Genomic DNA, 20,559 nt, shown 5'->3' with positions numbered 1-20,559 from the left:
TGGAAGATCGTGGCCTAAAGGAAAATCCACACACAGTGGTCACTGCAGCAGAAAAAATGATGCGTCCCCTGACTGCGGATGAAAAATGGATGCATCACCAAAGAAATCGATGTATCGCCTGTTTCACCGCGGAGCCATCATTGTCATGTGTATGGATTTTCTACTCATCATCCCTGGGCATGGAATCTTCAACATCAGTGCAAGGAACTGAGGCAGTGTGTATGGAAATCAATGCATCATTTTCCTGTGGGAAAAGAATCGACAAACCGCCTAGCTAGCATGGAAATAATTGAAGCATGGCCTCACTTGCAAGTAAGGAATTGATGCATCACTTGCTTTTCTGATGCATCTCCTCTCCTGTGGCTTTATTTGTGATGCATACCAAGTACTTTGTGATAAAACAACCGATCCATTGATTCCTATGGATTAAGACTCTTTTAACTGTAAAAATTGGTATCTTTTCTTGTGTGTTAGAAATGGGGTCTTTGGTTGGCAGTCAGGTTGCCTCCTGTCCAAGCAAGGACCCTCACTCTAGTCAGGGTAGAGGAGAATCAAACTCAGTTAACCCCAGATCACCCCTTAGTAGCTTGGCATGATCAGGCAAGCTTAATTCAGAGACAATCTGTTAAGTATTTGTACCAACACACACAGTAATACAGTGAAACACTACAAAATGACACAACACAGTTTTGGAAAAATAGTAAATATTTTATCTAAATAAACAAGACCAAATATGCTAAAAACCCACAATATACCAATAAAAATAGGATCTTAGCACTTAAAAGCACAAAAATAGTGCCTAAAGGCAAAATGCTGTAATTTGGTGTTAAGCAGCATTGTTACTGAGTCGTTTCCCACAATGTGACGATCCTGGCACCATTTACAGAGTCGTACGGAGCCCCAGGTACATTACCTTTGTAAAACAAGTAGAAAACAGGCCGTTGCATGCAGTTGGAGAGCGTGGTGTTGCTGGATCCGAGGCGGCGTCTGTTCCGGTGCTACAGGGCAGAGTAGAGGAGGCATTGCGCAGTGGCATCGGGTCCTTACTGCAGAGCGGTGGAGGTGAGGCAGCGTCACTTGCAAGGTGTTGGTCCCTTGGCACCTCCGGGGGAGACGAAGTGTGTCGAAGTCACAATGCTGCGGGCGACCTTAAGGGGTCACGCTCATGTCACGGAGTCACAGGCGCCGCAATGGAGTCGGGTGTCACGAACGTCGGTGCTACGACACTCCGAGCTCAGTGAAGTTGCGCGGGATCAGCGGCTGCGGCAATGTAGGGCCTGTGGAGCTGTTGGGGTCATCGCGCTTCTGCGAGGTCCTTGGCTTCAGGTGCAGGGGTTCCGTGCAGCGGCATTCTTAGCGAAGTCGCACGGCATAGTCCGGTGTCATTTTACAGAAATTCACTTCCAGGGGCCAAGGAACTGAAATGGCACCCCCTGGAAAGCTAGAGTCCACAGCATGTAGACTCAAAACTGGATGGTAAAATCTTTGCTGTCCCTGAGGCTCCAAAACAGGAGGCAAGCTCCACTCCAAGCCCTTGGACATTATTCTTCAAGCAGGAATGCACAACAAAGTCCAGTCTTTTCCCCCTTTCACGGGCAGAAGCAGGAACCAGAAGGATAACCCAACATAGCACATTCACAGGCAGGGACATCACTTCTCCTCTGCTCTTCAGCTCTTCTTCTTGGCAGAAGTTCCTCTTGATTCTAGAAGTGATCTAAAAGAATGGGGGTTTGGGTCCACTACTTATACCCCTTTCTGCCTTTGAAGTAGGCAAACTTCAAATAAATGTCTCTGTTGCTTACAGGATCCTGCCTTGCCCAGGCCAGGCCTCAGACACACACCAGGGGGTTGGAGACTGCATTGTTTGAGGACAAGCACAGCCCATTCAGGTGTAAGTGACCACTCCTCCCTTCACTCCAGCTCAGATGGCTCATCAAAATATGGAGGCCACATCCCACAAACAGGCAGAGTCACAGAATGGTTAAAGCTAGAAAATGCCTACTTTCTAAAAGTGGCATCTTCAATCTGAAAACCAACTTCACTAACAGATCTATTTTTAACTTGTGAGTTCAGAGTTCCCAAACTCCACATTTCTATCTGCTCTCAAACGAAATCTGCATTTTAAGAATATTTAAAGGCAGCCCCCATCTTAACCTATGAGAGAAATAGGCCTTGCAACAGTGAAAAACTAATTTGGCAGTATTTCACTGTTAGGACATGTAAACAACATTAGTACATGTCCCACCTTTAACATATACTGCACCCTGCCCATGGGACTACCTAGTGCCTACCTTAGGTGTGCCTTACATGTATAAAAAGGTTTAGGCCTGGCAAGTGGGTACACTTGCCGGGTCCAATTGGCAGTTTAAAACTGCACAGACAGACACTGCAGTGGCAGGTCTGAGACATGTTTACAGAGCTACTAATGTGGGTGGCAGAATCAGTGCTGCAGGCCCACCAGTAGTATTTGATTTACAGACCAGAGGCACCTCTAGTGCACTTTACTAGGGACTTACTTGTAAATCAGATATGCCAAACAGCAAAAAAGCCAATTACACATACACTTTACACAAAAGCTCTTGCACTTTAGCACTGGTCAGCAGTCATAAAATGCCAAGCAAAAACAGCAAAAACAGAGTCCAGCACACAGTCAAAACATGGGAAGCAGAGGCAAGAATGGCAGGTCTAACAGAGGGAATAACCAGGGAAATTCACAGAATGTTGATCCCAAGCCAAGGAGCCAGGTTGCGGCCGCTATCTTAAGCATTCTGGTCAGCATCATTTTTAGTGCTGGAAGGGAACTCTTCTTGCACTAAAACTCTGCAGAAAAGCAGTTTCATTTTTGTGTGTGCATTGCAAAATGTAGCACAAATGCAAAGAGGAAAAATCAAGAAAAAAATACAAATATTTCTCCATATTATGCCAGCCTCAGGGGGTGCAGGATTTTGACACAAATCCATGTCAACAGTTCTTTGTAAGCATCTATGTTTGTCAACAACTAAGGGTGGATGCACAAGGAATGCCCATGCACCACCCATAGAATTTCTTTGTGATGCAAAGTAGAGCTTTGTGCAGCATTGTGTAACTTTTGGTGAAAACCTAATGCAAACCCTCAGTTCCAGTGGATTTTAAATGCTAATCTAGATTTTGTGTTGGGTCTCCATTAAAAAAGTAAAGCAAACACAACGGAAAATCTTTGTAAATCTGGGCTTTAGTCTGAGCTATAAAAATATCCCCTGGGCCAGTGCTTAATTTGTGCTTGTGTTTTTTCATGCTGAGTACCAGCACTTAATTTTGAGGGCCGGGGCTTATTCTTCTGCCTAAAGCATTTGCTGCGAGCAAAAGGCACATATGGGAAAGACGGAGGAAGGGAAAAATGAAAAAGCGTCACAAAGAGAGAAAGTAGAAAGCTGCAAGAGTGATAACGCGTCAGAACCTTGATAAGTAAACTTACAAGGAGACACGTCTAGGCCAATGAATCTTTTGACCACGTTTGGAGACTTCCCAGAACGAGATATCTTTTTAGCATCAGAATCAATATGTCAATGACTCCTTCAATATTCACAATAACAAATCATTTAAGCTAATCAATAACATTTCATATAGATCAATACAGCGAACGCACCATGACCTTTCAGCCATGTATAACCAAGCAAACCAAGTTATGTGTTAGGATATTTATTCCCTATTAGTTACAATCTAATGTCATATTTATTAGATTCAGCATCAACAAGCACGTCAAAACCACTATGACTTGGCAATCAGAGCAAAAATTACCAAAGCATAGATCATGAACATTTAGAATGAAGCACGATGTTAATATGAATCAACTATAGCACAGTATCATTAGTACATTATTCAACAAAGCAAGAATTTTGTCTATTTGCATCCGACATTAGTGAACTCCTTAACTAACTTCGAATTAGCATCAAAGTGTTGGGCTTCATGCAAAACAGTTTGGCAAACACAAATTTGGAAAACATCTAACTATGGCCTCTATCAAAGAGCAGTTGGTACCTAGAAAGAAAAGGCAACCAGACAATTACAGTTTCATTAGATAGTTACCCATCCGAATGAATCAGCAAACAGCATCAGTCTTTGTCCTCAGGACATCAGTCTATTCACCATCAGCAAGGATAGGATAGGGCAAAGTCTCAGTATGGCATAGCTAAGAATAAGGCTCTTCCCTCATAAAGAGGAGAAGTAAGTATCAGGCAAGAACGAACAGGGGATGGTTTAAAGTATTAGGGCAGCAAAGTCTCAAAGTATAGCTAATAGTTTCTCGGTTGAATGGCAAGGAATGGTGAAGAAAAATGTCAAAGAATGCCTAATTTCTCCTCTGGTCGAGCGATTATATCAAACAGTCTAACAAGTCTCTAATTTCCCATTGGGCAATATTTGGTGCATCATTATCTCTGTCCAATAATTCTCCATACACCTTACTAGAATTTTCCACAAAACAAGGCTCTCATGCAATCGACTGGCTCCTGTGATTGACGTCTTCAGCGGGTGGAATGTCAGGTAAGAAAAGTTACACTTTACGATCCAGTCAGTATTTCCAATGTCTTCTCCTAGTCCAGGCGGCCTTGCACCAGTTGCGAATTACACTGTTGCATTTGGCATGAATGTCTCCTTGAGCAAGTCGGGTCCCATGAGAAAGAATTTACTACGCCTACACACACATCTCTAGCTTCTGGAAAAGTACAGCTTTGTGTCCTTCAGAAAAACAGCACATTGCACGTTAGAAAAACAGTTAATATGAGAGCAGGCGGCTAGGCCCAGACCTTCGCTAACTAAGGTCTAGTGATCAATTTAGCAAAAACCTAATACGTAACTCTTAATGCTAATACAAATACATTAATACACTATTAATTTATCATTAATCAGTTTCATTAATCATCGTATACATTGTTGGCCACTCCCCGTGGGCACATTTCAAACGCGTACTTTATTTCCTATGTTAACACATTTTCTATGCAGCTTCATTACAGAATATTTTGCAAGCTTTTCATATTAATATTAATTTTTAAAGGTCACACTCCAACAAGAGTGAACTGAAGGGACAGGGATGTGCTTTGTATGGATTACAGAGGCCCGAGATGGCTTCAGGATTACGCCGCCTCAGTATTCCGTGTTCAAACATTTAATTGTTGCAGCCGTGTGTTTAAGAGGAGGGCTTTGGGCACCGGCACCTTTTTATTTACAAATTGAGCACTGGGCACAAATGACTACACTGCTCGTTTTTATATTTTCTAAATTAAAGCTATTATGACGTAAAGGAATGCAAAATGACAGAGAATAATCTTTACAATAAAGCCAGCACCTGTAATACTGAATACTAGCAATAGACAAAGAAGATGTCTAACATTGTTTATATCATTGTGACTTACTACATGTTCTTTTAACATAATTATCAAATAAACATTCTTCTAAAGAGTCAAAGCATTTGTCAATTTTTTTTACGGAAAACATATATCTCTTTGCCTTGTTAGACAAAGATGTCTTCTTCAGCATATCCGATTCATAGCTTCTTTTGTCTCTGTCTTCTCTGCCTCCTATAAGGCTTTCAACTTTTTGTCATTCTATACATATTTATTTGAACAGTTTATGCAGTGGGGGCATCCTTATTAAAATCTAGTGACCAGTTTTATTTTAGATGGATGGATTTAGGAGTCATAGTTTATGTTTGAGTGACATTAACTAGAGTCCAATTTATGTCTGGGATGGAAAGGCTGTTCCACATGGCTTTCTATTTTATTAGCGCTTCGGTCAGCTGTCTTGCGCCCTTTGACCTGGTGGACCAGGTGCAGATGATTCCCACATTTTTTAAGCAGGCTGAGGTACAGGCTGCACTGGATACAATTTGTACTACGCAGCCTTAAATCACATCTCCAGAGATACTGAGAATATTGCACTCAGCTCTGCTTTACTCATGATTCCTTTCCAAACACAAAGCAATGCTTTAAGTAGATCACAAGCTATAGTTTTGACAGTATGGGCCAGATGTATCATTATTTTGAATAGAGATGACATAATAGCGATTTTCTGTGAATCGCAATTGGATAATTGCTGCAGAATGTATGAAACTCCAGGAGTTTCATTTAGCGTTAAATAAAGGCTCGCAAATCGACCTACCTCATTTAGGGCCACATGTACAAAGATCCAGTTTTGCACCTCGAAAACTGCGAGTATTACCGACTCGCAATTTGCGAGTCGCAAAACCGGATGTACAACAGCATAATGACCTACCTCATGAATATTCACGTGGCAGGTCGCAATTTGCCACCCTATTGGGAATGGCTGCCCTCACAGGGATGGTGGCCTGCTGGAGACAGCAGACCGCCATGCCTGTGACTGGTTTTAAATAAACTGTTTTTTTTTTTTTTAAATGCAGCCCGTTTTCCTTCAAGGAAAACAAGATGCATTTCAAAATCAAAAATGAAAAGTTTTCTTTCCGTGAGACCACTGCCTGCTCTGAAAAAAATATTTTTGCTGCCATTCACAAAGGGGAAGAGGTCCCCTGGGGACCCGTTTCCGTTTATGAATGGGTTAGCACCAGTTTACGGTCACAAAACAATCCTACATCGCACTGCGACTTGCAATTAGGAAAGGGAACGCCCCTTCCTAATTGTGACTCGCAAACCTATTTTTGCGATTCAGTAAATAGATTACCGAATTGCAAAATAGGCTTTGTACATACCAAAATGTTTTTTTCCTGTCTCAAATCGTCCGATTCTGCGAATCGGGCTGTTTGCGACAGGAAAAATAGTACGCACATGTGCCCCTTATATACATGAGGTAGGTCGCAATTTGCGACCCATTAGGAAACGCTCAAATCACCTTGATGGTGGCCTGCTGGGCTCAGCAGACCACCATGTCTGAGATTGGTTTTAAATAAAGCAATCTTTTTTTTTTTTTTAATGCAGCTGGTTTACCTTAAAGGAAAACGGGATGTGTTTAAAAAAGAAAAATGAAGTTTTCTTTTAAATTTTTAAGAGTCGGCAGTGGTCCGTGGGACTACTGCCTGTTCTTAAAAAACGTTTTTGCATGCATTCACAAAATAGAAGGGATCCCTTGTGGGTCCCTTCTTGTTCGAGAATGGGTTACCACTTACTTAAAGAGGTTGGTAGCGTGCCAATGTTTTACGACAGCATTTCGGTCAGAAAAAATTCCTACATACAGCTGAGATTCAGTATTAAGAAGGGACTCCATTGACACCCCAATTCCTAATACCAAATCAGTATGTATGCGCAATTACAAATTGCAAATTGTGATTCAGTCGCAAAAATGCATGATACACATGGCCTCAATGTTGTAAAAGCGATAACGAAAAACTGAACTAGCCATGGCTAGCTATTACGCATGGCTGCAAGGTAATACGGGCTGAATGGTCCAATATGAGGGGGTAGATTTAGCAGTATTCTTTAAGGTTTCTTTGAAAATTAGTCAGCTAATTTTCGAGTATATTCAGTATGCTGAACTTTTAGATTTCAAGATGTCCGTTTCTCTCTTAGGGCCAGATGTATCAAGATTCCAGTTAGCGATTCTCAAATTGCAATTTTTCAGAAATCGCAATTTAAGAAGTGCAAAAAGCGATGTATCAAATTTGAAAATCACTAATAGCAATTTCTTAAAATTCGCAAATGCAATTTGTGAGATGCAAATAACGAATCGTAAAAAAAATTGTGATTCAGTAATTGAAAACCTCAAATAGCGAAAACGGCAAAACGGAACTGCCTGATGACATCACAACCAGGAAAGTGAGTCAGACCATGCTGTTTCCAGGAGCCACACCCACAGGAGCAGGGAGAGAGACACAGCCCAGCACCAGGGAGTCAGCATTGTGAGTAAGCCAGGACCAAACAGCAACATGGCCAATGCTGGAAATGGGAAGGAGAAGGGAGACAGGAAGAGAAAGCTAGAATTCAGTGAGGCAGAATTGGAGGTGCTCATTGCGGAGGTTGGTGAGAACCACGATAGACTATTTGGAAAAAACTCACTCCAAGTACCTGAGAATGAGAAGTGGAAACTCTGGTCTGACATCCAGACAACAATATGCTCAGTGGTACGACTTGCTGTCCCATGCCAAGGAGAGGGTGGCCAGCCGGCTTATGGAGGCAAGGAGCACCGGAGGCAGACCATCCACCCAGACACCGTCCACCCCTATGGAAGACCTGGTGGAGTCCACATTGCTTCCAGAAGCTGTCAGTGGTGTTACTGACATTGACACCTCAGGGACACCCAGCACCAGCAAAGGTAAAGCCAGTAATTATGTGTATCCCCACATGTGCATGTACAAATGCCCCTTAGGAAATAGAACATAGCTTGATGCACAGTGAAAAGTAGTCCATGTCACATCTTACATACAACACAACAGTGCCTTATGGGAGTGGTAGTACACAACCCTAAGGTGAATACAAAACATAAATAGTAAGATAGTGGTCAGCCACAGAAAGAATCACCACAAATTACTCCGGGTGACACAATTTAATTGTACATTTAAAGCAACACTGTGGAAATCTGCAAAAAATGCTAGAACTGACATGCTGCACATTGTCCTTGCAGATGACTCTGTCCCTGCTGCTGCAGGATCTGAAAAAGTGGGTGAAGCAGAAACACAGCAACAGTCTGACTCAAATACCAGTGAGTCCTACAGTATTGTTCCAGCTAAACGCAGGGCAAGGGTGTTACCACTGCCAGAGTATAACCTGGACTCAGATGAGATGCCAGAACACGAACCCACACCACCACCAGAGGCGAGTCCCACAGGAAGACAGCAGTCCAATCTTTGGTGGCCTTGAAGCTTCCATGCTTAAGGTTCAGCGCCTGCAATGCAAACAATTGAAGTCACTGCACAGACAGTTTGTGTGTCACAATAGCAATATGGGGTTACTACACAAGCAGTTGGAGACTCTGATTGAGGGACAGCAAACAGCTGCTGAAAACACCAAGGAGTTGACACAGGCCATTGGGAAACTCAGCACTGAGATACGGTAGGAGCGCGTCAGCCAGCGCAGGCACCATCACCAATATTTGGGAAGGTTTGATAACTTCTGTAGTTCCATCAAGCAAGTTCAACAGCTCTGATATCACGGTGTGCCGTTGCCACACAGGGTAAGATGGCACATTGCAGTTGGGACATTGCACAGGGATTGGTGCAAATTACCAACGTACTGGATGCCATGCAAACAGCACGCAGTGCCACAACCAGCAAACTGGGTGTTGGGGACAGTGAGGAGTCCTCTAGCCCCAGCAGTCTGATAGTCCCTGTGATTGATCCGAGGCGTCACAGTGCCAGACACAGTAATGCATGTGAACCTGCTACAAGAGGTGCCAGCGAGGGCACTGAGCAGTCAAGTGGAGTGCGTGGATGTAAGAAGTGATGTTGAGGGCTACAGGGGACCACCTAAACATGTAGAATACAGTCATGCTATGATGCTAATAGTGTGACACAGTTAATTGTTCATGTCTGCCCATTGTGAAGAGTTATGTCCCAATGACACATTGTTTACCTGAGGTCAAGGGAATAAAGATGCTTACTACAGAAATACATTTCATTTAAGTGGGTTTGTCATTACTTATATAAAAAATGGTTGTACGTGATGTCAGCACGTCTTTGCCTGCCCTCTGCTGTACTGGTCCTGTCTGCAGGTTGAAGGGGTGGTAAGGGATCATCATCCTCATCTCAGTCTGGCTCCGTGAGTTCCACTGGTATGCTCCTGGTGGTTGCTATGTTGTGCAAGATAGCACATGGCTCTTCAGCAGCCCAAAAGTGCGCTCCACCACATTGCGGGTTGCCCTATGTGCAGCATTGCACCTCCTCTCTGCTGGAGTTGCAGGGCTCAGGTAGGGCATAAGCATATAGGTACGCACAGCGTAGGCACTGTCTCCTGATTGCACAGAGTAAAATGAGTACATGTGCTGTCTGACATCACGCTTACATCAATGCATTATTCTAAACTATCAAAGTACCTAGTAGATATCCTTCACCAAACTCCCCAGCTAGTAGTCTTGTGTGTATCCCGCTGTGGCGAAAGATGTAGGAGTCATGTGTGCTCCCAGGGTATAATGATGTAGGAGGCATTGCATATTACCTGCAAGTTCATAGAGTGATGGACTTTATGGTTGCAATACACATACTCGCTGGCTGATGGTGGACAGATTGCTACATGTGTCCCATCAATGGCACCTAGGACATGTGGGAACTGTGCTATCTGGTAGAAATTAACTTTAGCTTGTTGTAATGCCTGTGGGATGTTGGGAAATCTTATGTACAGTTGTATTCTGCTCAGCATGGCATTGAGAAATGAGTTGAAAAATCTAGAGAGGGCACTCTGTGATACCCATCCAGCTGCTGCTATGACCCCTTGATAGCTCCCTGAGGCTAGTAGGTGCAGGGAGCATAATACCTGCACATGGGTGGGTATGCTATTGGTCCTGTGTGTTGTGCGCTGCAGCATGGGTTGTAGCTCAGCTATCAGGTCACGTATCATGGCAGAGCTTAAACGGTACTTCTTATAAATGTCCTCCTCAGTCTGGTCAAAAAGGGTGCTGCAGATTCTAAATATGCGCTCCTGTCTCCTCCTCTCTTTCCTCCAACCTGCCCAGATCCTCATTCTCCTCGCCATGACGTAGAGTGCAGCCATTGTGGAAGAAGAGTTGAGGCATTCTGGGCCTCTTTATATGGGTTGCATCTGGTTACCACCTGGTTGCATTTCGTGGTAAATTGCATGTGCAAACGGCCATTCTGCGAATAATCGCAAATTGCGATTTTTTGCTGCATCGCATTGCAAATCTGTTTTTGCGTGTCACAATCTGCGTATCACAAATAGCATCAAGATTTAGCGGATCGCTATCTGCGAATCGCTAATCTGTGTAGCAATTTGGGTTTCGTCAATTGCGATTCGGTAAATCATATCGCTATTTGCGATCCGCTGTTTGCGACATACTAAATCAAGTCTAATTTGCAAAAAATCACTAGTTTTGCGATTTCTTATTTTGTCACTGCAAATGCCTTTCATATATCGGAAAAGGCATTTTTTGCATCTGCAAACGGCCATTGGCACGGCTTTATACATCTGGCCATTAATCACTTAAATTGATCCCACCCCAGGCAAGACAATAAATTAATCTGCAGCTATTTAGAATTTTTAGCAACTCTGTTGCTATTTTCTGCTAATTTACTTCTGCTAGGAATTTCATCATTTGGATTGATTGCCCTGATCCTTGTAATACCATTGATATTTCCAATGCTGTACTTCTGTGGAACTTACCCAATTAGTGGACTTTCTCGCACATAGTGCTTATCACATGCTAGATGTAGTCTTCTCATAATGTTCCAGTACTAAAGGAATGATTTAAAGTTTGTGGACAGGGTACGAAAACCTGTCACCCACTTTACGGTTAGGTGACTTTCATATTTCCAAAGATGAAGGCCATGCTGGCCTCATGGACAATGGAGTAGGGCACATCAGAGTAAGGACATCAGCCTGACCACCCTCCCACCCTTAGTACAGTTGATGTTCTGATGTCATTTTATTTCTGTCCAGCACTGCCAGGAAAAATCATACAGTGGTGCATTCTAAATGTGGTGGGTGGTAGTCCACCAGGGCAGGGGGCTTAATAACCTTTGCCACCCAGTAGAAAGGACAGGATGCCCTCCAAAATCTAAAACGGCCACAAAATCTTTAACCTACTTGTCTCCTCTGGGGATAGACCATAACTAACTCTCAACTTACACATAAGGTTGATGCTGGCTGAAAATCACAGGTGAAATTATTAGTTGTGAGACAACGAACTCTCACTTTTTTTCTAATTTAAACAGTAGAGAACAGATGTATTCAGAGTTTAAATCCTGGATTACGAACAAATTGATTTTGGTGACTCCTGTTTAAATACGTTCCTCCAAGAGCACAACACCTTCAGCTCCCCATTATAAGCGTATGTTATTTCAAGACAGGACTGGAGAAGATTAAAGCACATTTGCATGAAAGATTATAACCAGAACACAAAGAAATGTATTCCACAGAATAAGAAATATACAAAAAAAAATTATCACTGAGACGTGTACTCTTTTCTGTGGAAATTGTATGCAGGAGCCTTTAATTCTACCACAGCAATTTTCAAAATAGTTGATCCTCTCTCCAATCGAGGCTTGAGAGAAAACCTACTTCTCCAATCTCAGAAAATGTCCAATTCCTTGCCAGAATTATTTCAACATAAAGTTCACACTATATGCACTCACTTTGGTGTGGAGACAATGTTTGTGTCTTTTCTAAAAACAGCAAGTCAGATAGTCTCTTAGATCAGACTCTAACACCTTTTGAACTGCTATTTACATCAGGCTCAGCACTCATATGGGTTCCGTATCATAATAAATGATTCAACAAAGTTTAATTCCAGAGTTATGGATGGTACGGATTCTCAACACTTACTTCTCAGTGGAGAAGTGTTCATAACAACCATCTTCTTCTATAATTCATTATATCCATAATAGTTGCAATTCGTAGTAATTACAGTAGCCAACACATTTCGTCCACATGAACTTCTTTAGAGCCAGCAGAGAAACATTTACCACCTATCAGGAACCGCCGGAGGGACCTTAATGAAGATAAGGGAGAGAAACGCTAATATGATTAATACAAATTGCGACTATTATGGACTCTGGAATTAAACTTTGTTGAATCATTTATTATGATTTGGAACCCATGTGAGTTCTGAGTCTGATGTAAATAATGGACTTCCAGGACTCTGTCCTGGTATATTGAGGACTAGGAGGGTTAGTTTTCAAGACTCATGCACAATTTACATGGGGGTAATTCAAAATACATTTGTCCATCAGTGTGGTAAGGTGCGGCATTGATCGCCTTGGCCCTTCTTTCTATTTGAATGACCTTTTGAGCTGTTGACTCCAGATTGAATTACAATCCTTCTACAAATGATCAAGTCAGGCTCTGAAATGGAGCCTTGTTCACCAGGAGTCTTACAACTAGGTCCTGACTTTTTTAGCCACACTCTAACTCCCATCTTAAATACCTCTATCGTCACATCTTCAATACCATCCACTTGGAAGCAGACTTTTCTTACTCTCTTATTGAAAAAGGCAACTGCTAACCTGTATACAATTACCAATTATTATTCCAGCTCTCAACTGATAGTAGCAATAAAAGCTCTAGCCCCATCGTGCATTCCACTGCCCGAACTATGGGCAGTGGAATGCATGATGGGTGCTGCTGTACCCGCTGCATCACCACATTGGTGTCTGCTCCATTAGGAGCAGGCGTCAATGTTAAGGTCCTGTTCACTGCAGGGCCGGAGGGCAGAAACACTGTTTCGGCCCGCCGGCCCTGCGGTGAAGCTCTAATAGGGCTGGCAGGGTTCAGGCCGCACAGGTGGTCCGAGGGCAGAAAGAGTTTGGCGGGCAGCCTCCACTGCCTGCCAAACTCTTAATGACCACCATAGTCTCCATTATTTGTTCGATGAAAGAAAGATTATTTCCTGGTGGGTGGTAGATCATGTGTAGTTTACACACCAACTTCTCATTGTTCCAACTTTCAATACCAAGCTATTCAAAGGAGGATATAGGGGCGGTTTGTGCCTGTTTTAGGGTGAACATGGATCGATAGATGCATGGTTTGCCGACTCCAACTTTATCAGGTATATCCAATATGATGATGTTGTAGTTGGGGGGAACTAGAATGTCCAGAATAGGTTGAGGAGGTGTCTTTGAGTCATGTTTCACACAAGATCAATAGGTCAGGTTCTTGTGTGAGAATGACGTTGGTAATATATGCAGAATGTCTTAATGCTGATCTACAGTTAAGAGGTATGGATTTGAGTTGTGATTTGATTACTACTTCTTCTTGGTGTGATGTGTAGATAAGTAATAGATTTCCCTTTTTCATAGTTCTCAAATTGAGACTGAGTTCTCTAAAAGGGTTGGAAAGAACAGTTTGGATATTGGTTGGTAAGGGTGATGGGTCAATTTGAGTTGTGTTGTATAGTTGGATGTGGCCCTTTTTGCAGGGCCATCCCCAAACTTTTTGCCCTCTTCCTCCTATCATTTCTGACCTGTTTTGTTGGCTTTAGGACTTTGGGAACTTTACCACTGCTGACCAGTGCTAAAGTGCAAGAGCTCTCTGTCTAAATGGTATTGGAACTTGGTTTACCCATGATTGGCATATTTGGCTAACCAGTAAGTCACTAATAAAGTACACTAGGTGTTCCCAGGGAATGCAAACCAAATGCTACCAGTGGGCTTGCAGCACTGATTGTACCACCCACACAAGTAGCCCTGTAAACATGTCTCAGGCCTGCCATTGCCGTGTCTGCGTGGGAAGTTTTAACTGCCAGTCTGACCTGACAAGTGCACCCATTAGCCAGGCCCAAACCTTCCTTTTTACTACCCCTAAGGTAGGCCCAAGGCAGCAGGGTGCAGTGTATTTAAAAGCTAGGACATGTAGTGGTATGTTTCACATGTCCTCATGGTGAAATACTGCTAAATGTATTTTTTGCTATTGTGAGGCCTATCTTTCCCATAGGTTAACATGGGGATTGCCTTGAAATATCTTTTCAGTTAATTTCCCATTGGGAGCAGATAGAGATATGGGGCTTGGGGTCACTGAACTCACAATTTAAAAAATACATCTTTTGGTGAAGTTGTTTTTTAAATTGGAAGTTTGAAAGTGCTTGTTTTTCTCAGAGAAATATTGGTTGTTTATCTAAACTGGTGCTGAGTACTTTTGTGGTGTTTTTTCTGTGTTATTGTGTATGTGGCTAAAAGTACTTTCCATATTGCCTCTGAGATAAGCCTGACTGCTTGAGCCAAGCTACCAAGGGGATGAACAAAGGTTATCTTAAATGTGTGACTCCCTTGCCCTGACTAGAGTGAGGGTCCCTACTTGGACAGGGTTTAAACCAACTCCCAACTAGAGACCCCATTTCTAACATGTATGATAGCAGAAGGTAGTGAATCTCAACATCAGAAAGATGACAGCAATTCTTTGAGGTCTGGAGTGGTGATTAAGATGGGGTCTTTATCTCCAGCAGAAGATCGGGTGGGATTTTCATGGTGATGATCTCTTGTAAGAATTGTTTATGCTTTATAAGGAAGTTTAATTGATTTATGTATGGGGACTGTTAGTCTCAGAGGACAGGTTGGGGTTCCATAGCTTCTCCATCTTCACTGTGAAGAGTAACAGGTTCTGAAAGTCAGCTTTAACTAGTTGTAGCAAGCTTATCCTCAAAAGAGGGAGGGTCTGAAGTATGGATGGGTGGTCTGGGGGTAGATAAGGTGAGTGATCTCTCATAGTCAAGAGTGGTAGTCAGTGGGGTGGATTAATTGTAGGAGAGTATGGAAGAAGCAGGGTAGGCAATAGGAAGATGAAAGAGACCCTTTGTTGGTGTGCAAGAGGCAGAGCATGGCAGAGGGTTAGGTAAAGGTTTCAGAGATTCTTGGTTGGTTGTTTTCTTGTGTTGTAAAGGAGTTGCAACCAGAGGGAATGGAAACCCGGTGGATGAGTGGGGCGCTAGTTGGGTTGAAGGTGTTGTGGGACAAGGGTAATTAGTAGACCTGCAGATCTCTACGTTGTTGTTGATGGTGGGTTTGTGATAATAAGTATTGTGTCCCAATCTAATGCGAGCAGAGTGAGAAGGCAAATCACTCACGTTGGTTCTAGGGGAGGTGCCGGGGTCCTTATTTGGGGTAAAAGTCCTAGGTTCAACAGCGATGATTCTATTTTTAGAGAAAGGGGACCGGTCATGCAACATTAAAGGTTTTGAGGTAGCGATTATAGATGACGCTTGAATTTTATCTGTGGTCTGGGAGGAGAGTCTTTGATTTGGTGAGGTAGAAAGGACAATATTGGACAAGGTATTTTTAATAATCCTAAAGATGTCAAACTTTTCTAGATTTTGGTCTATTGCTTGCATAAGGATGTTCCAGTTGCGAGGGAACAACGGAGAGCCACTAACCATGTGGTGTTTTCCTAGCTGTCTTAGCTCGGAGCATAGATGTTATGACTCTTCTCCATTGAGCTCTTCTGTTGGTGTAGACGATTAGATTGTTAACCACATCTCCTATTGAAGTACAAAAGTAGGTGTCCAAGATGAGTGTTTCGGGGTACGGCTGGAGTAGTTATGTTTGAAAGACTTAGCAGCATTTTTAGATAGGTTGGGGGGTAGTTAATCTTGAAAACATATCGACCTACTGGCGACAGCAGGTTGTCATTGGAGCTAGTGTTGTTTAGAGCCACAATAGTGACAATGGTATGAGATGTGTAGCATTTTAGGGTGTACAATGGATCATCAGTGATCATTACAAAACATCTGCCTTAACTAATTTGAGCTATGGTGGTTAAAGGTAAGATGGTAAGAGGGTAAATGGAATTATATAAAGGTTAGTGGATAATCACAAGCCCATTCTACGATGGCTACCCTATTTGTGAAGCTAAAAGGTTGTTGCTCAACTAGTCCTATTTTCCTATCAATGCCTTGAATTGCATGTAGTCCTGATTCCACTGTGATTAGGAGAGAAGCCGCCATTTTGGGAAGGGACCTTCATGTGGGACCCTAAAATGGAGGAACAGAATGGACCATAGAAATCACAACAGTGGCCTGAGAAGCTGGGCATGGTCAAGTAGACACCCAAAAAGGAGCTTCCCAGTGGGACCAGACACAGACAGGACCACGATCAGAGCTCTGCCACCAGGTGTATAACTGCAACATAGAGACAATCCACATTAGAGGAAACATATGAACAAACAAAACAGGCGTGCCCCACCCAAGCACATTCCAGAGTGTCCGACCCATCAGGGGTTGCAAGAGTTAAGAAGTGCAATGAGCATACAGCCCAAGGGCATACAAACCATCAGGTGGCCACACGAGCAACCATCATCCAGCCCAGGAAAATGTGAGTGAGCGCAGAATGGTCCAAGGCACCAGGGCTCCGGAAAGGCCACATCTTGGCTCAGAACGGGAGATGGCATAAGCAGTAGAAAGTGTCCAGATAAGGTGTCCAGGGATCCCGGCCTCCAGGCTGCCCAACCCCAGCATTTTACCATGTAGAAGACTCAGATCACGAACCTGGATGGCTGGAGGTGGTCAAGATTCGTGCGGCTTCAGTCGGGCGAAGCTGATGCGCTACTGCCCCAAGTTGGAGAATGAAATGAGGACGTACCAGTGTGATCAATACAATCAGCATGCATCATTAGCAGCCGTTAGGAGCAAGTAAAGCAAAACAACAACAGTTACAGGAAGACAGAGCAAAAGAGTACTCACCCCACCTCCACTCACTGAGGCGAGCCTGGCCAGGATAACAAAGTCCGCAAGGTCGGGCAATCTGAGTTCTCAACTGCCACACTTCTGGGGACCAAGAGAACTCAAGCAGGGCAAAGGGGGAGCAGAGAGGGAACTGGATGTCTGCAGACCACTGGAGCAGGGGTCAAAACTCAGAAGACCATCAGAAGCAAACAACACCCAGCAAAAATCTCCATGTTTGTGCACAAGAGCAAGGTAAGATAGGTTCCAAACCTTCACTCATTGATTTTCTTTGCAGAGACCTGAAAAGTAGAAGTGAATGACAGGGCATAACCAGGGAAATTCACAGAATGTTGATCCTAAGCCCGGGGGCCAGTTTGGGGAGCTCCAGCATAGCGGCAGCCATGTTAAGCATTTTAGTGAGCATCATTTTTAGTGCTGGAAGGGAAGCCTTCTTGCACTAAAACTATGCAGAAAAGCAGTTTCGCTTTTGTATGTGTATTGCAAAATGCAGCACAGATGCAGAGAGTTAAAAACAAGGAAAAATACAAATATTTCTCCTTATGCCAGCCTCAAATAGGTGCAAGATCTTGGCACAAATCCATGTCTACAAGTCTTTGTAAGCATCCATTTTTGTCGGTAGATGCACAAGGAAAGGCCATGCAGCACCCATAGAATATGTTTGTGGAGCAAAGTAACACAAAGCAGAGCTTTGTGCTGTATTGTGTAATTTTTGGTTACAAACCAATGCAAACCCTCATTTCCAGTGGATTTTAAAAACTAATCTAGATTTTGTGTTGGGTCTGCATTAAAAAAGTAAAGTAAACCGAAATGAAAGTCTTTGTAAATCTGGGGCTTAGTCTGCGCTACAAAAATATACTCTGGACACAAAAGAATACATTGCTGGTTTTCACATTTTCTAAAGTATAGCTGTATATGCAGTAAAGGAATACAAAATGAAAGAGAATAATCTTTACCAGTAAAGCCAGCAGCTGTAATACGAAATATAAACAATAGACAAAGAAGATGTCTAACATTGTCTATATCATTGTAACTTACTACACGTTCTTTTAACATAATTATCAAATAAACATTCCTCTAGAGAGTCAAAGCATTTATCAAAAATGTTGGCACAAAACCAAAATACATATATATCTTTGCCTTGTTAGACAAAGCTGTCTTCTTCAGCATATCCTATTCATAGCTTCTTTTATCTCTGTCTTCTCTGCCTTCCATAAGGGTTCCAACTTTTTGTCATTCTATACATATTTATTTTAACAGGTCATGCATTGAGGGGATCCTTATTAAAATCCAGTGCTTGTGCTCCAATTTTATTTTAAATGGATAGACATAGGAGTCATAGGCCCTCATTACAACACTGGCGGTCGGTGGAGAAGTGGCAGAAAAACCGCGAATGGGCCGGCGGTAAAAACAATGACATTTCAAGCATGGCGGTGACCGCCATGCCAAACCACCACTTCTCCACTCCGACCGCCAGGGTGGTAACGACCGATGGGCTGGAGACTTCGGCCTCCAGCCCAGCTGCTGTGACTACACCGCCGGCTGTATCACGACCCCGCATACCACCATGGATTTCGTGGGGTTCTGTACCACCACGATATCCATGGCGGTAGGCACTATCAGTGCCAGGGAATTCATTCCCTGGCACTGATAGGGGTCTCCACCACCCCCCTTCCTCTCCCCAGAGTCCTCCCCCCAAACCCACACACCCTCCTACCACCCCCCAAAAGTGGTAGGACCCCCCTCCCCACATCCACACCCCACCAAACATTGACACTCACACAGACTCCCCACGCGCAGACTCACACAACTACTACACATACAAGCACACATACACACAGACATACACACAGACATGAACGCACACATTTTCCATACACTCAACACCCCCCGCATGCATACACGCACTCACACACCCCCTCTACACACTCACACGCACACCCCCATGCACGCACACAACACACAACACTCCCCTGCCCCCCCCCCCTCCAACGGACGATCACCTTACCTGGTCCAGTGATCCACCGAGAGGGAACGGGATCCATGGGGGCTGCTCCGCCACTAGCTCCCCGTCACCAGAACACCGCCACACCGAATCCTGGGACGTGATTCGGAAGGCAGTGTTCTGATGACGTGGCAGTGGAGGTGGAGCAGCCTCCACTTCACCGCTGACTGCCAGTATGGCTGCTGGAGGCTCTCCATCTGGAAAAGGGTGGAAGGCTGCCAGCAGTCATAATACGCTGTGCGGAAAACCACCTGCACTGGCGGTCTTCAGCACGGCGGTACCTTGGCGGTCTTTGCAAAAGACCGCCAAGGTCCAAATGAGGCCCATAGTTTATGTTTGAGTGACATTAACTAGAGACCAGATTATGTCCCTCATTATGACATTGGCGGTAATGGATCCACCATGCCAGCAATGGCGAACAGACAGCCGCCAAGGTGGTGGTTCAGACCGCCATATTATGACCACAGCGGTCAACCCTCCGAAACCAAGCGAGTTTGCAGACAGTACCACCAGTGGAGGCAGATCGCCACCGACTGCAGTTGCCATCCCCAGGCTGGTGGTAGTCACTGCACCACCCACCCTAATATGACACTGCAGACCACCACAATTTCCAGGGTGGACGCCCGCCACCCAGAACCTGGTGGAAAGAGCAAGTACAAAAGGACCCACTCACCTCCAGGGACACAGAAGACTCAGAGGATGCCATGGAACACCACCTTGAAATATTCCCAGCTCTCTTTCTTGCCTTTCTCCTCTATGATCGCAGACGCCATCACTGAGTACGCCTGCAGAGCACACAAGGGGGGAAGGGGAGAGTGACACACCCACACACAACATACACACCATGCACGTACTCCAGCACGCACACATAGGCACACACACAACACAACATCCATACCGAGACACACACACACACACACAGAACACAACCACACCAAACACACTTGTCACATACATACACCCCGGATTGCAACTACACAACCACACCAATAGCACCAACACGGTGGGACACACAAACCAATACAAAGGCACAACACTTCATACAATGCCCAAATACAGGAAAGAACAGTAAATCTGAATGAAAAATAATGCCTAGAAATGCTCATTTAATATCACATGCTAGATAGATGGAAACTCATCAGAGAACAAAAATACTCAACAACTGTATGTGAAGTAAAACAGGAATCCTAATTGAAAATATATACAAATAGATGGCAAACGCAAGTGAACAAGGTCATAAAGCATCAAGGCCCTAAGGCCAGTCCAAAGTCCAATGG

This window comes from Pleurodeles waltl, chromosome 7, assembly GCF_031143425.1.
Source record: "Pleurodeles waltl isolate 20211129_DDA chromosome 7, aPleWal1.hap1.20221129, whole genome shotgun sequence".
In the NCBI taxonomy this organism is placed as follows: domain Eukaryota; kingdom Metazoa; phylum Chordata; class Amphibia; order Caudata; family Salamandridae; genus Pleurodeles; species Pleurodeles waltl.
This window is presented reverse-complemented; position numbering follows the sequence as displayed.